The sequence below is a fragment of the Abramis brama genome (assembly GCF_963993115.1).
Source record: "Abramis brama genome assembly, chromosome: 15".
NCBI lineage: Eukaryota > Metazoa > Chordata > Actinopteri > Cypriniformes > Leuciscidae > Abramis > Abramis brama.
The window spans coordinates 37,835,919-37,848,804 of NC_139977.1; the positions used below are offsets into that span (position 1 = coordinate 37,835,919).

General features: G+C 38.6%; 1 protein-coding gene and 2 long non-coding RNA genes across 3 annotated transcripts in view; 2 read left to right on the forward strand and 1 right to left on the reverse strand.

The window, feature by feature from the left end:
• The window catches only part of LOC311096818 (uncharacterized protein), a 174,649-nt gene that overhangs the window by 57,715 nt on the left and 104,048 nt on the right, over nucleotides 1-12,886 (forward strand). The gene's annotated exons all lie outside the window — the stretch shown is intronic.
• LOC311096834 overlaps nucleotides 1-12,886 on the reverse strand; it is a 55,166-nt gene that overhangs the window by 30,838 nt on the left and 11,442 nt on the right. The gene's annotated exons all lie outside the window — the stretch shown is intronic.
• LOC311097077 lies at nucleotides 9,903-10,980 on the forward strand. The gene is made up of 3 exons (XR_014609188.1): nucleotides 9,903-10,006; nucleotides 10,381-10,481; nucleotides 10,575-10,980. It is a non-coding gene; the product is annotated as an uncharacterized lncRNA (long non-coding RNA).

Consider the following 12,886-nt stretch of genomic DNA (forward strand, 5'->3'; position numbering starts at 1 on the left):
GGTTATTTTTCCTACCCTTATCCCAATATAACTTTATTAACCGCTTAATTTCTAATTTTACTGCGCTATGTCCTAAGAGCGAGCTGTTCAATTTCCAATATGAGGATCTATTGTTATTATGAGCAGAGAGTTGGAACTTTATATAGATTGCCTGATGATCAGTAAGTGGTGTTGTAAGGATATTGACTGTTACACTGTCTTTCGGTATATTATTAGAAATTAAGTAAAAATCTATTCGGGATTTCCTTGAACCTGAACTGTTACTCCAGGTATAGGATATATTATTAGGAAACTTTTCTCGCCAAATGTCAACTACATTAAATTTTTCCATAAAAGTTTTCATTTTTAAATTATCTCTGGAATTTGGGACGTGGGGCCACCTATCAATTGAATTATTTAAAGTAATATTAAAATCACCTCCAATTAAAATAAATGAGCTAGGGTATTTGGAGAGCCAAAAAGTTAACCTTACATCTATAGAATCAATTAGTTTATCATTTTCAGGCTTGGTATTGTAACCATAAATATTAATAACAATAAAGATAGAGTGGTTATGATCAATTAGAAGACAAATATAGTGGCCTAAAGAATCACAATCTGAATGTAGAATAGTGCCATTAAAAGAACCTTTCAAAGTTGTGACCCCAGCTGACCTCTCTGACCCATGTGAATACCATGCATCATTACCCCATTGGGACTTCCAGAAGTTTACATCAGCAGCTACTGAATGGCTTTCTTGAAAGAAAGAGAAATCACATTTAAAGTTTTTTGCATACAAAAATAAGGCTTTACGTTTACAAATTTGTCTCAACCCCCTGGCATTAAGTGAAACAAAGGAAAGTGACATAACAACGTATAACAAATACGAACTAATTTGTTTTATGTGTAAGACAAGGAAAGTATTTAAGTGATCTACCTCATAAAGGGATCGAGCTTTGCAGCATGAACTAACAATTTGGCAAAAACAATATAAACAAAACTTAAATTCTCGGCTTCTGTAGGTTACAGAATAGTGCTAGATAGGAAGCAATGTTATAATCCCTAAAGAAAGATAAGAAAAAATACTTTGTTCCTATTTTAAATTTCACAGTAACATTGTGATGATAGTAGCTTTATATTGTAATAACTTAGAACAATTCAAGGCGAACATAGCCTATGTAAGCTACCACCTTTGGTTATCCTGAAGATGGGAAGATTTCTGTCCCGTTAACAAATCCACGACATCCAACGTAGTAAGCTTTCTTGCCCTCGCTGCGAGCCTTTTCGATGATGGGCCATAACTTGTTCCGACGTTCTCTATCTTCTTTTGAAAGATCCTCTGCAAACTTCCAGTGGTTGTCTTTGAGAAATTGTGATGTCTTTGCAGCTTTCCATAGGCTATCTCTGGTCACCCTTGAGATGAATTGAATGAGAATCGGTCTGGGCTTGCTGCTGTTAGGGAGCTTGGCGCCGCTGCGATGCACAGTGTCAACGGTGTCACGGATGCGGTTTTTGCATTCAGGTAAAACGGCTTGACAGATCTCGATGGCAGTCTGGTGGACATCGTTCTTTTCATTTTCTTTGACACCAAGGAGCCTCAGATTCCACCTCCGAGAGTACCGTTCCAGGTCGAAGATCTGTTGCTGGTGTGTGTCCATGCGACTCTCCTCTTTAGTCATCCTGTTTTCTAGAGTACCCACTCGTTTTTTCACATCTTTTATCTCCTCACACGCGAAGTCCACAGTTTTTTTTACACCATCTAGCTGCAACGCCAGCCCATCCATTCTTTCATTTATTAGTTTCGACAGGGAAGCGACGACATCTATGTCTTCTACCTTGGAAGAAAGCATCGGTTTTTTAGGAGCTGGAGATTGTCTGGGTGACAGGGACAGAGGAGGAAATTCTTCCGTAAGATCCTCCATTACTGGCAAAGTCACTGAGCCAGTCGTGTAGTCATGAATGTTATCAATTAGAGGGTTTCCTCCTGAGGCGGCGTGGCTAGCATCACCTGTTGGCATTGTCAACTTTGCTCTTGGGTTTTTCAGCGGTCTTTTATTGTCGCGGGTCGACATCTCAAAGGTTAAATCCTCCTCACAAAGTTCCTTTAGTGTTAAGCACTATAAATGATTATAAAGTCCGAACAGAAAGGTTGTTTTAACCGTATTCAAAGTTTTCGGTTGCACAGCTCGACAGTAAGCGTCTACCTACTCGGCCATCTTGGTCCTCCCCCTCTGCAGTTCCCTTTCGAGGGAACTCGAACTGCGTCGGTGACGACACTAGGGGAACGCCCTTCAGCGTAGCGCGTCTGAATTCATGAATGAAACTCAGTCCAATCCTATTGGCGTTGCGTGATGACGAAGTGTGTGACGGCATATACGGATGTGTACAAAAGCACGCCGGCACACAGAAAAGTCAGCTTTTTGCTATTCAGCAAGCGCTCTGTGTTGTGAATGTGAGAAGTTTGTTCTATTTGGTGTTGTATTGTCTGTTGCAAAGCATTATAATGGTAAGTGAGTGTAGCCAGTGGCGTCAGGTACTTGAGGGAACTGTATGAAACTATTATATAACGTTCGACTACGCCACCCGGTATATACCGGGAACTATCAGTCCCAAATCAGGGAGCGCACAGGTTCGTTACCAAAAGAAATGGGTAAGCAGAGAGACATAGGCCAGGGAATATCAATGATGAGGCAGCTTTATTCAAATACAAAATTTAAAACCATCAATACATTAACATCAAGGGCTCAATATTCACATGTCAAAAAGAAAAAGGAAAACAAACACCACTTTACAAAACTTCAAAATAAAGAAATAAATACAAAAATACAAATACACAAGAAAGCTTAATTAGGAGGGAGATGGCCTGCTGTGACCCTCAATTCACACAACACACTTAATATCCACACACACCCGCTCTGGTGAAGTCAGGTCACTCAAACACAACACTCAATGTGAACCCCGTTAAACAGCAGCTAAACCCCTCCTCGATACACTTTCTTCGTCACGCTGTTTACGAGAGAAAAGAAAGGACAAACAATAAACATTAACTGGTAAAAGCCAGCCCCCCCAAAAAGAAAGAAACCGTCAGTTCACAAACATAAAATAAATAAAAATACACAAACAAAATATATAAACTAATTAAACTTAAACAAACAAAGAAAAATAAATTACATACAAAATACGCAAAAATGAGCACAAGACAAAAATAAAGAAATCTAAACTAAAATTCGAAGCAAACCAAGAGACAAATCAAAATGAAACAAACATGCCACGGTCGGCCGCACACACACTCAAAGAGCAGAACAAGTCAGCGAAGAAACAGCCGCGCTTCCACGTTAATTCGCACACTGCGGCGAGCAATCGTCCCAGCTCGCTGTTATGCAAGTTCAAGTTCGCTCCAACGAAAAGACGACAAAACTAAGCCCAGGCAAGACAGCAGTGCGTTACGTCAACAGACGCGCATCTCTTCCCGCAATATAGAGGTGAAACCCTTGCTCTCGTCACTCAAATCGGAAACGTTCTCAGCGCAGCACTATGCGTGTTCGCTGGCCTCAACATACCGCCGGTTGCTCGTCAATGAACTCAAAGCCCGGGGCAGACTGTGCACGGCCGCACAGAGCCGAGACAGCACTTCATACTCTCCATTCATAAATGGCGGCCTCCGTAAAGGGGTGGTACGGGTGTCGACGACGCATCCCAAGTGACAAACAACCTCCCCATTTTATACCATGACACCAGACTGTTGATAGGTTCAATGGTTTCACATGACACTGGCCAATAATCAACACAGATACACTTCACCCTGCTACATGAGCAATTCAAAAAATGTGTGTTTCCCTGCCGCGCTACATGACGGCTGGGGACACACACGAGATGTGTGTGTCTTGTCTGGGAATGCAGCACGCCCAGGCAGCTCTCGAGGGGGCTGCTTGCGGTCATTAGGCTTGTTTGAGATGCGCCTTGCCTCGCCTGAAATGTACGCGAGAGTAGGCGGCTGCAGTGAGAGGAGGAGTGAAAAAAGCGCAGGCAAGCCGGACAGTTCTCTCTTCTCGCAGTGGATCTGACACCTGTGAGATCATAGATGGATATCGCGGGATTCACGCTCGTGCACAGTGTTGCTAATAAACTGGATGTACTTCAAGTTCTGTTGCTTTTATATGAAAATAAATAAAATGAACAAGACACCCAAAGTACTTGTTATTTAATTCCATACCAAATACATGTTTATAAATTTTTTTTTTCTTTACAGACATAATGTGTTTTTATGTATTTATTTTTTTTTATAAAAATTAAATTGCATAACCCAAAGAGATCGCACTGTCAGATAGTTTGGGAATATTCACACATAACATATACACATAAAACATGATATTAGAGTTTTAAAATCAAAACATTTTAAAAGAGAACAATACATCACAGTTGTTTAAACCAATGAGCATTAAGCTGTGTCGTCAGCAAGTCGTTTCCCATCATGCTTTTGATCAGCGCAGTCGGTGGAGAGCAACTGCTGGACTGCAGAATCCGACAGGTGCGCCTTGCGCTCGCGAGAGATTTTTGACATACGTCAGCATGACATCAGAGCAAGGCGGACCGCACTCGGACACATTTCTAACCGGCATGCATCTCGCGCTGATCACCAGTGATCGATTCTGCGCAGATTTTGCTCATCTCAAACAAGCCTATTGTGAATCGATGTCCTAATTATGACGAGCTCATGGAGGTTGTAACGCGTGCTGTGGCCAAACTTAACATTAGTTGGCCACAGGAAAGACAGGAAACGCAAGTCAAGAGTAAACTTGATGAACGTTTTCTGCAGCATCGTGCACAACCTTCACGCCGGTCTCTTCCGTTCTTCCCAGATTTACACAACGAGACACTGCGTCGGTTCGCCACGCCTCACCCCGCCTGGAGCGACTTGCTTCATAGCAAAGCTGACTTTTCTGTGTGCCCCGGCGTGCTTTTGTACACATCCGTATATGCTGTCACACACTTCGTCATCACGCAACGCCAATAGGATTGGACTGAGTTTCATTCATAAATTCAGACGCGCTACGCTGAAGGGCGTTCCCCTAGTGTCGTCACCGACGCAGTGTCTCGTTCTCTTTCTCAGGGTACAAGGGTTACATACGTAACCCGAGACGTTTTCTATCATCTTGCTAATAACGTTTATTTAGTCATTCGGCAATCTTGCAGACTGAACCCCTGCAAGGATCCACCCTTACATCATCATGTCAGTTTTTAGATGCATTTTTTTTTCCACTTTTTTTATCACTTTTTTTAATTTATGTTTTACTCTACAGTTGTGGAGTTTTGAGGGGGATATATGGCATTTTTAAAATGTACAGTATTTGCCAAAATTAGTAATGATATTTATATACAGGTTTATTAAAAACAGTCAAGTTTTATGTAAAATTCACATTAAATCTGTATTGTAAAAAGCGCTATAAAAATAAAGGGGACTTGACTTGAATGCTAGATGTAATGCTCTTGCTATTTGTGTTTAGGCTGTAATGTGTGTGTGTGTCTGTATATATATATATATATATATGCTAAATAATCATGAACACAATGACGGGGTAAAATAGGATGCATGGGGCAGGTAAAATCTTGCCTAGGGCAGCAAATTGGTCAGGGCCGGCCCCGTTGACACGTCACTGTTTATGGAATATACACACTCAATTACAGTATATATTTTGAAATATCGCATCGTATGTTAGTGTGCAAGGACCTAAACGTTAGATTAGCTAACGTAACTTCGTCAGACTAATGATAGTTGAGAATGAAAAGAGAGTCTTTTTTTGTTTTTTATTTATTAGGACAAAACTGTGTGGTCCAATAAATGCAGTGCCACATTTAATACCATCAAGTATTTATTTCCAGTTGAATTTTCTGATTTCCCATGGGCCCCCCCTCACTGGTTCTTGGTCCCCCCGTGTTAATGAAAGTTATCATGAGGATTGTAATGTTTAAACCAGATGTCTTAACAAATGTCAGTAGACCGGGAAGATTTTAAAACGAGCCTTTCATTCATAAATACGCAAGATCGCTGTGAAAATAAAACCGGAAGTCAAAAGACAACGAACGCAGCGCTTAAAATGGGCGGGGCTACATAAGGTCTATTGTACATATGCCTGATATATTCTATATTCATTCTCAATTACCCCCCACCAATGGGCTCAGGGGAGGCAAGACTCCCGCTGTAACTTCATCTGTGTTGCTGTTGGACAGCTTTAGAAAAAACAGTGATTTATGTCATATTGTAGTGTCATTTTTGTAATATTTGCGCTTTTTTATTTTTGCAATATAGAATATTTTCTCACATTTTTTGAGGAGGCATTGCCTCCCTTGATCAAGTTCACAGACAGAAAATGTTCTTAGATTGAAATTTTCTATCATATCTTCTACAGAGATTATTGCATTTTTACATCTTTTAGTACATTTTTAAATAAGAAAAATAGGTAACAATTTACTATGGTTATTATATACATAAGTCTTATTTTGCTTATGTACATGTGGTGTGTGAGTGAGATAAAGTATACCAGTTTCTTGAGATTTTGCAGTAGGCTATTTGGTTTTCCCCATTCATCAACGCATGCACGTTTGATTTCCTGTAGATCTTGCTTGCTCATGCAGGGTATAAAAAGGTTTAAATTTCAAGGTTCTTCACAATGCATCAAACGGAAGTTGTTATTCGTACGGTAAGCACATGGGCGTCAGTTTGGTAAAATGACTTTACGTACCCACCGTCCCCAGCGAAAACGACATATAGGCCTATAAAAAGGCGCAAGTTCTTCACACTGCAGAGACTCACCTGTGGTTTGCTCATGTACGATATAAAAGGCTCAAGTTCCTCCACACCGCAGAGACTCAGAGGGAAGTTCTGTCTTACTGGTGAATGTCACACTGAACAGTGTTGTGGAGATATTTCTGCTGTAATAGTGTGTGTTATTAATAGAGTAGAGAGATGAATACCAGATTTTTGTAGAGAGATGAATACCAGTTTATTTCGTGTGTGCCCTTCTTTCTTTCTTTCTTTCTTTCTTACTTTCTTTCTTTCTTTCTTTCTTTCTTTCTTACTTTCTTTCTTTCTTTCTTTCTTTCTTTCTTTCTTTCTTACTTTCTTTCTTTCTTTCTTTCTTACTTACTTTCTTTCTTTCTGTCTTTCTGTCTTTCTTTCTTTCTTTCTTTCTTTCTGTCTTTCTGTCTTTCTTACTTTCTTTCTTTCTGTCTTTCTTTCTTTCTTTCTTTCTTTTTTACAGTTGTAAGAAGTTACAACTTAAGAAGTTGTTTTCTAAACATTATAATGAAGGCTGTATTTTGTTTGGCTGTCCTATTTTTATTTTTGACTGTTTTTATTGAAGTAGCCTATTTTGGACCCAGAGATGAGAGAATGTTGTTGTTTCATTCTTTCCAGGGAAATGACTTCAGAGATCTTTGATGGCAGAAATATTAGAGAAGAATTTTCTCTTGGAGAATTTTCTTCTGCTGCAGCCCCTCTTAATTTTGGTGTTCCGCAGGGATCTATTTTAGCTCCTATTCTTTTCTCTCTGTACATGCTCCCGTTGGGCACCATCTTTAGGAAACATGGTGTTTCCTTCCACTGCTTTGCAGACGGCACTCAAATTTATCTGCAAATGAAACTGAAGGATTCAAATACACTGCAACCTGTATTTGATTGCCTAACTGACATACATGTAAAACGCTGGATGTCACTAAATTTTTTAAATCTAAATGAATCCAAAACAGAGGTTGTCGTGTTTAGTCCCTCCGATAGGTATGATGCTCAACATCCTAATTTGGAGCAGCTGTCTTGTTTTCAAAAACCGTGTGTTGAAAACTTAGGAGTTCTATTTGATGGCTCCCTCAAATTTGATAAACAGATAAACTCAGTTGTAAAATCTAGCTTCTACCATCTAAGAGTTGTGGCAAAAGTAAAGGCCTGGCTCTCCCGTAAAGATTGCGAAAAGGTAATCCATGCAGTTGTCTCTACCCGACTTGATTACTGTAATTCTCTCTATGTGGGAATAAACCTAAGATCGATCTCCCGACTTCAAATGGTGCAAAACTCTGCGGCTAGACTTTTGTTGGGTGTACGTAAGCGTGATCATATTACTCCTATTTTATGTCTCTTCATTGGCTTCCTGTTCTCTATAGAATTGATTTTAAAATCCTCTTATTGGTTTTCAAATCCCTAAACGGACTGGCGCCTGTTTATTTGTCAAGCCTTTTGTCCATTCATAAGCCGTCGAGATCTCTCAGATCTTCAGAACACAGGCTGCTGACTGTTCCTAGGGCAAGACTAAAAATGAGAGGGGATCGGGCTTTCTCTGTTATTGCCCCCAAACTGTGGAATAGTCTCCCACTGTGTATTAGAACTGCTCAGACACTCTCTGATTTTAAATCCAAGTTAAAAACTCATTTTTTTTCTTTGGCTTTTAATGTAGTGTAGAGACTGCATAAGCTCTTTTATTGTTGTGTGTTTGTTTCTTGTGAAAATGGTGCTATCTATGGGATTGTAAAGCACTTTGGTCAACTCTGAGTTGTTTTAAACAGTGCTATAAAAAAAAAAAATAAATAAATAAAAAAAAGACAATATTAGACTTTATTAACAAACAAAGCCAAACGCCTCCTCTGCAGAAAAGGCGCTCCAGAAAAAGTGTCCAGCTTAACATATATACACACTTCTCCTTGTCCACAAATGGTCACCTCCTATAGATTTTTTTGAGAAATAGTTTGTACCATGTGACATTACTGAAATAGATTAAAATTTTTTTTAATAAATTAATACTTTTATTCAGCAAGGATGAGTAAAATTGATCAAAAGTAATAGTAAAGGTTTATATTGTTAGAAAATTTTATAATAAATATTTTTAATAAATTATGTTAAAAAAAAAAAAAAAAAAAAAAAAAAAAACGTTTTATTCATCAATGAATCCTGAAAAAAGTATCACAGTTTCCAAAAAATATTAAGCAGCACAACTGTTTCCACAATGATAATAAATCATCATATTATACTGATTTCTGAAGGATCATGTGACGCTGAAGACTGGAGTAATGATGCTGATATAATGATGACACATAATAATCACTGAAATACCATTTATACAGACAGTTAAATAAGCAAATATCAGTGTATAGAGGACTGTTGGTCTATTGATTCTGTCTGGAGTCTCTTACTTCTCTCTCTCTCTCTCTCTCTCTGACACACTCACACACACACACACACACACACACACACAATCTGCTCCACTGTTCATCTACTTGTGTTTCTATCATGTATCTTCATCATGTTTGGTCAGCTGATAAACTGAACAGAGCTGAATGTAATAGAGATAATAGAGTTAAAGTGTGTGTAATCTATGAACTATCCCACTAAACATCAGACGTCTTTTGGACAGGCAGATCATGTCTATATTGCGTCAGTTGGTCCAAGACCAATTTTTGACCTTTATGCAACGTGCAATCTAGGTCTGCTATTTGGACATCTAACCATGACCCCACCTGAACGTCAATAAAATGTTCAATATTTGAACGCCGGAATAGGTAATTTTCTGGATGTTATGTGGACGTCTAAGACAGGTGCAGGAAATTGACATGATCTAGGTTTGCAAAGTTACCTCCAAATGAGGTCTTTTCTACGTCATGTTTGGAAGTCAGATTTTGGTTCCCTGAAGGTGCAGACTGTGACGCCATGTGGACGTCTAAGACAGGTGAAGGAAATTGACATGAACAATGAATGTAGGGAAATGTTTGATTGACTGAGGCCTTAATCATTGACATGCTTAGCTTCGTGAATGCATTTTTTAATGTTAGATATTAACATTGTTTTTCAACGTGATTCATGAGTAGCCTAGGTCTAAAGCAGAAGCAGTTTGCACGTCGTGATGACGTCCGGAATTGGTCCGCATATATATATGAAACAGGAAGTCCCGCCTGCGGTATGGTAGTTCCACAGGAAACACCACAGGAAAAGTGAACGGCAGCAACTTCAAGCAATAGATAAATCTGAAAAATCCTTGTTTTCAAGGTAGGTTCGGTCAACTTAGTGAAGTTTATGTTAAATTATGCATTACTAATTTTAGCTGTTTTAGCATTATTGTCTTAAACTAGCCTACCTAAACCTGTTGTGGGGTAGGGAGTGCATCTCCACCAGCTAGCGTTAGCTAAACATTGGCCATAGTTAGCCTACTTTTGAAAACAACTTTTGCACTGCACCGAAGCTTAACAAGTAGCAGCTAACATCATTCATCATAAACCCCCCTGACTGACATGACTGTGTGTATGCAGAATATTATTTGTGTATGTGTTTGTGGCCACAGAACATACTTTCTCCTATTGATTATTTGATTATTTTCTTTATTGATCATATTTGATTTCTAAATGTAAATTATTTTCCTTTAGACTCTTCTCTAATGCCGTAATGGCATCTTTTAATATGAAGGGGAGGGGGCATAAAGGCAAGAGGCCTTTCGGAAACACAAAAATATACAGAGCACTACAAGGTAAGGCCAGATAAAAAAGAATGAGGGACTAGATGTATGACTGCAGAGTGCCTTTGTATGATAGTAATTATGTGTGTTTTTGTACTTGTGCAGATGTAGTCATGAAGTTCGACCAAACTGCTACGGAGGACTCCATTACAACTTTCACCTCAGAACACCTTAAACACGCACCACAAAGAAGTGGAGGAGGGTTCACTCCACATAGTCACTGATCATGTGCTGAACACAGAGAATATATATATATATATATATATATATATATATATATATATTGTGTGTATATATATGTATATTGTGTATTGTGTGTATATATATATATATATATATATATATATATATATATACACACACACACACACAGCAGTCAGTTACTCAGTCACTCAACTTTTGCACCTTGTTTTGCACAGATTCAGTTTAGCACTTGTGTGATAGTTGTGTTTAACTGATATTGTACAGATCATACAGTGATTTACAAAAATAAAAAATAAAAATGAGTGGGGATTGAATTGATTTCTTAAACCTCTGTGCATAACTGTATGCCTATCCTTTTCCAGAGGGCGGAGGGCCTGTTTTCTGTACCAGTTAATTTTCCTGTAGCTTTGTTTGGCTCAGAGGCAGGTTTGAACTGGAAATGGATGGATTAGGCTAGATTGGAATGTGTTTCCTGTTATGTGGTGGTAAGGAAAGCAATCAAATGAAGCTACAGAAAAATGAACTGGAACAGTTGAAATGAGACAAATGTTATGAACAGTGCAGTATAAAAGCACTGTCTGCACCTCCAGAGGTCCTCTGGACGTTAATACAGGACGTTTGTTTGACGACTAAATAAACGTCATTTGGCGTCACAGTCTGCACCTTTAAGGTACCAAACTTGGAAGTCCTCAATGACCACATTTGGAGTATAATTAACCCAATACAGAGATCCTCTGGTCATTAGTACAGGACGATCATTAGACGACAAAAAAAGACGTTGTCTGGCGTTACAGTCTGCACCCATAGGGGACCAAAATGAGACGTCCACAACGACCATATCTGGACTACATTTAGCCCTTAAACAGAAGTCCTGTGGAAGTCGATACAGGAAGTTCGGTAGACGGCGGAAAAATACGTTGATTGGCGTCACAGTCTGCACCCTCCTGATACCGACATAGGACGGACAAGCACACTGTTGAAACTACGTCATCTGGAGGTAACTTTGCGCAGGGGGATTGCTCAAACCAGCATTAAAGACTGAAGGAGAAGGGGGAAAAAAAGTCTGAAAAGACTGAGAGCTCAGATCATGTTGCTTGGGTGAGCCCAACAAAGCTCAGCTCTTCATTAACGGCTCCAGTCCTCTCGTCGGCTCTCCCTTACAAGGTTTGTCAAGGTCAAGGTCACTTTTATTTATATAGCACCTTAAAACACCATTACTGCTGACCAATGTGCTTCACAAAAACACATTAACAAATAACAGTCGTACAAAAATACTAAGACTACATATACACAATTATGAAAAGTTTTCAGAGATGACTTAAATGCATATAAGGAAGAAGATAACCTAACAAACTGAGGTAACGAACTCCACAGCTTAGGACCAAACACGGAAAAGGCTCTGTCACCTTTAGATTTCAGGAGAGACAGTGGAATGGTTAATAATTTGTCAGAGGATGATCTAAGAGATCTTCGGGGAGAATATGGACAAATAAGGTCTGAGATATAAACTCAATAGTTTGTAAACTCGCTAAAGAAATACAAATACAGAGTCTATATATTTAAACACATAACTACATTTATAATACATTACTATGTTTTTACAGTGTTTACCACTCATTCATTGTCTTCGATTTTTTTAGTCATTCAATTCAACATATTGTAAACGTATTGTGTACAACTGTGTCTTCAGATTGCTGATATAACTAATTTAGCAGATTCCTACTGTCTCATTGTCGTTAGTTATGAATAACAAGAGTGGTTCATATAATGTTAGTTTGGTCTGTTTTTGTTTATTTACTACATTTACTCATTCTCTCAAATACCATTTTAAAGCCCTTTACTGGCCAATAAATATTATGTTGTGAATAATCAGCTTTGTTCTTTTGTTTCTCCAGAACAACCAGTACATTTCTAAAATAATCTGAACATTTCACTGAATTACAGTAAGTTACCTGCACCACATGCAACTTTATTACTATGAACTTTCTCTGTGTGAAATTGTATTGTTTGACTGTGTACTTGTGTTTTTTAATCAGTTATTCTCTGAAAATCTTCCCTCATGCTCTCAAAACTCATTCATGTTACTCAGAAAAATAATATCACAGGTTTAGCGCTAATAATGCTATGCATTTTTTCTTACACCTTAATCATTTACATTTTAATATAAGACATTTGAACTCTGAATTATAACTTCAAGTTTAGTATTTTTAGAC